Below are 4433 nucleotides of genomic sequence, written 5' to 3'. Positions count from 1 at the left end.
CTTGCTTTGTGCCTTGGTCTTAGGCTGGCAGAGTCTCAGAGCCTTGGCAATATTACCCAAGCCCGCTTGCCAAGCTTGGGGTGTGCCATGTAGGCCAGTCGCTGAGCTGACGGTTGAAACCCGTTGTGATCTTAGCCTTGACCTCCCTGGGCTTCTTCACAAGAGCCTCGATAGCCTGGGTGTGAGCAACTGCTGGCTTGGCGTAGTTGACTTGTATTGTCTTCAGGCTCTTCTTGTGCTTCTTGGGAAAGCGTATGTGCCTCAGGAACTTGGGGTCCACCTCCTAAAGAGATTTCGTATTGTTGTGACTGGGGTTTCTTGATGCGTTTCTGTGCCATTTCCAAGACTGTTGTCGGTGGAGTGGTTCTCGAACTTGGCCATGTCTACACCGATGCCTGCTGCTCCCGGAGGGCCAGAGACAGGAAGAGAGCTGTAAGCAGAATTTTGATGAAGATCATTCAACAATGGGTGTACACATGCATCAACACGGAGTTGCTAGAAATTTAAGGTATATTCAGAGGAGGATGTGGAACAAAAGATGTCATTACTCAGGTTAGATGGAGCTTGGCTGAAAGCAGAGAATGACAGAGAGGGTTACTTGTGTTTACTGACCATGCAAAGACATTGGTCTGGTGGATTATCTATCAAACTATGGACAGCATGGGGAAGAGTGGGGATTCAAAAACACTTCGCAGTACTCATGTGGAATCTGCACCCAGAGCGAGAGGCCGTAGTTGGAACAGAACGAGGAAGGACGACATGGTTTCAAATCAGAAAAGGTGGGTGTCAGGATTGTATTCTTTCACTGTACTTATTCAACCTGTCTGCTGAGCAAACAATCTGAGAAGCTGTACTAAATGAAGAAGAATGGGGCATGAAGATTGGAGGAAGCCTTCTTAACCACCTGTGATATGCAGGTAACACAATTTTGCTTGCCTAAAGCAAGGAGGACTTGAAACACTTGCTGATTAAGTTCAAAGACTGTAGGCTTCAGTATGGATTGCGATTCAATGTAAAGGAAACCAAATTTCTCCCAACTAGACCAATAGGTAACATTGGTGCCAACCGGAGAAGAGACTGAAGTAAAGAGTTCCATCCTTTCCAAATGTTGAGTTTAGTTCAGGGCAGCTTCCCTGTTCTGCGAATTAAACTTTGGGACATTAAAACAGGCTTGGAAAAATGACTGGGTAGAAAATATTATTCTATTCACTTTGTTCTCAGACTACATCTTTTTTAATTAAAAAAAAAGGAATTCTATCTTGCTTGGATCCATAATCCATGCTCATGGAAGCAGCAGTCAAGAAATCACACCATGCATGGCACTGGGAAAATCTACTGCATCAGATCTCCTTAAAGTGCTGAAGAGCAGGACTGTCACTTTGAGGACAGGGTGGGCCTGGCCAGGCCAAGGGGTTTGCAAGCACGTCATGTGCATGGGAAAGTCGGACACTGCATAAAGAAGACCGGAGAAGAATCAATGCCTTTGAATGGGAAACTGTGGAGCCACCTAAATTTTCACAAAATTAAAAATCGGAAAAGAATAAACTAGATTTGAGAGGACATAGCAGCCAACTTGAATGACAGTCAACTTAATAAGAAAATTGTGTGGAGGAAATAAATTCTCTTGTCTCTTCCTAATCTTGGGAAATAATGATAAATTTGATAAAAAATGATAAATTTGGGTTATAACTTATAGAATCCATAGTGATATAAATAAATGCAACTGGGTTTCAAAAAGTTCTTGGATAAGTGAAATAAAAAGATAATGGAATATTCCATAAACTCACTACTACCCTTTGTAACTGAATGAGGAAGGAGGGAGAACACTTTCTTACAGTAGAATTCTAATTAATGAATATAATGAATATTGAAAATAAAAGTTTCCATTAGAAAAATACTAATTTGAGATTATTTAGTTTATTGTAAGAAGAATCTACAGATTACTTATATGATATTCAAGCGTTATTAATATGAGTAAATTTATTTTTAATATTTGGAATTTATATTCTTTGGTATCATTTTTGATCATTTTGCCTTCATTTCCTTTTAAGAGACTGAGATACTTTGCGTGTCTGCCACTGAAGTTAGTTACATTTTGCTGTTGTTAAACAAATAAACCTACTTTGCAAATCTTGATGGGAGCAGAAAGCTTCCTTTTTCTCTGTCAGAGAGACTGGTGGGGTTGAAACATCAGTCTTGTGGTTAGCAGCCCAACGCTTACCCAACAGTGTTACCAGGGTTGGCTCTAACTCGTGGAGAACCATGAATAAAAATGGAATGAAATATTCCCCCATCTGTCCTATCTTTGGTTCATCTGAGCCCATTGTTGTGACCTTTGTATCAATCCATCTCATTGAAAATTTCCTTTATTTTCTATGGTTCTTTACCAAGTTAAATTCTCTTATTTCTTCCTAAGCTAGTGAAAGGCCTTCTTGAGTTTTCAATATTGCAGACTTAGATTCTGGTTAAGGTGCAGCGAATATACGTTGCATCTAAACCAGATGCAAATGATGTACTTTGGTGAAGAGCCTTAGCAGTGCAGTGCTTAAATGCTTGGCTATTGATTATAAAGGTTGGTGTTTGAACCCACCAATTGCTCGACAGGAGAGTGATACGTCAGTGTGCTTCCACACAGGTTCTCAGAAGAAGCTCCTTGCTATGAGTGGATTCTGACGTATTGGATCCCTATTAGGGTGCTGCCTTGGACACGCTGTGAGACAGCTCTCCTCTGCCCCATAGGTCACTATGCATTGGAATCGACTCACTGGCAATATTTTTGGGTTTCATGTACTTGGAATGCTACATGCACTTTAACTTTTGAAGACTTGGAATATTTAGCACTGTTAGTATTATAAATGTTGCTTAGAACTGAGAAGAAACTTGGAATTGAAATACAGACAAACTTAAACAGAAGGTCTAGCTAGAATCCATATGGGTTCATGTGAATGACTCGGAACAACAAAGAAGAACGGAATATTTATTTACTTACTTTAAAGAAAATGTTCTTAAGGAAAAATAGGAACCTTACCTGTGATTGGGAGGAAGTGTTTTCTGGGAGACTGCTATTGTTGGTCTTTAAAGGAGGCAGCCAAGATATCAAGTATTTCATATGGCTACTTAAATAGACCTACAACTTAAAATAGTTACTTTGGGTAATTTTGAAGAGTTGTATGGTGAGATGTTTTTATTTTATCTATGGGAAAAAATTGCCACGCTGTGCATCTGAGAGATTGTGAAGTTCATACATGTACCAATATAAGGCTACAAAGAATATCTGCTTATTTTGCTCTTAATCACCACTTCAACATGATCAACACCAAAACTCAAACCACTAGAACCTAGTTAATTCTGACTCATAGCGATCCTGTAGGACAAAGTAGAACTCCTACTTAGGGTTTGCAAAACTATAAATCTTTATGGGAACAGACAACTTTATCTTTTCCCTGCAGATTGACTGGTGGCTTTGAACTGCAAACAGTACAGACAACTCATAAACCACTCTGCTCCCAGAACCCTCTTCAGTAGGTTGCTTTTGATAGGTACCATTGCATCAGCTCTGACCCACAGTGACTACGCAAAAAAGAAAGAAACATTGCGTGGTCCCATGCCATCCGCACAATTGTTCCTATGATTAAGCCCACTGGCACGGTCACTGTGTCCATCCATCTCATCCAGGGCCTTGCTCTGTTTCACGGTCCCTCCACTTTACCAAACATGATGTCCTTCTCCAGGGACTAATCTCTCCTAACAATATGTCCAAAGTATGTCAGACGAAGTCTTGTCATCCCGGCCTCTACGGAGCTCTCTGGCCTTTCTCATTCTGTTGCAGATCGGTTTATCCTTTGAGCAGTCCATGGTGCTTTCAATCTTCTTCTCCAGCGCCAGAGTTCAAATGCACGGATTCTTCTACGATCTTCCTTATTCTACGTCCAACGTTCACATGCATATGGTGCAATGGAGAACACCATGGCTTGTGCCATGTGTACCTTAATCTTCAAAGTAATATACTTGCTCTTCAATACTCGAAAGAGTTCTTGTGTAGCAGATTTACTTAATGCAATACGCCTTTGGATCTCTTATCCGCTGTTTCCGTGAGCATTAATTGTGGATCCAAGCAAGACAAAATCCTTGACAACTTCAATCTTTTCTCCATTTATCACGATGTTACTTACTGGTTCACTTGTGAGGATGTTGGTCTTCCTTACATTGAGTTGTAGTCCATATTGACGGCCACAATCCTAGATCTCCATCAGCTCGTGCTTCAAGTCCTTCTCACTGTCACCAAGCAAAGTAGGGCCATCTGACTATTGGAGGTTGTTAATAAGCCTTCCTCCAGTCACGTGGCCACACTCTTATTCATAGAATCCAACGTCTCTGATGATTTTCTCACCATGTGGATTGAACAAGGGTGGTGAGAGGATACAACCCTGAGG

General features: G+C 40.9%; 1 non-coding gene across 1 annotated transcript; it reads left to right on the top strand.

Moving 5' to 3' along the window:
• The first annotated feature begins 1099 nt into the window (after positions 1-1099).
• Positions 1100-1230, top strand: LOC142425195 (small nucleolar RNA SNORA36 family). The gene has a single exon (XR_012779552.1). It is a non-coding gene; the product is annotated as a small nucleolar RNA SNORA36 family (small nucleolar RNA).
• The last annotated feature ends 3203 nt before the right edge of the window (positions 1231-4433 follow it).

The sequence above is a fragment of the Tenrec ecaudatus genome, chromosome 13 (assembly GCF_050624435.1).
Source record: "Tenrec ecaudatus isolate mTenEca1 chromosome 13, mTenEca1.hap1, whole genome shotgun sequence".
Lineage (NCBI taxonomy): Eukaryota > Metazoa > Chordata > Mammalia > Afrosoricida > Tenrecidae > Tenrec > Tenrec ecaudatus.
The sequence above is the reverse complement of the archived record's forward strand: the minus strand, read 5'-3'. Positions and strand labels throughout refer to the sequence as shown.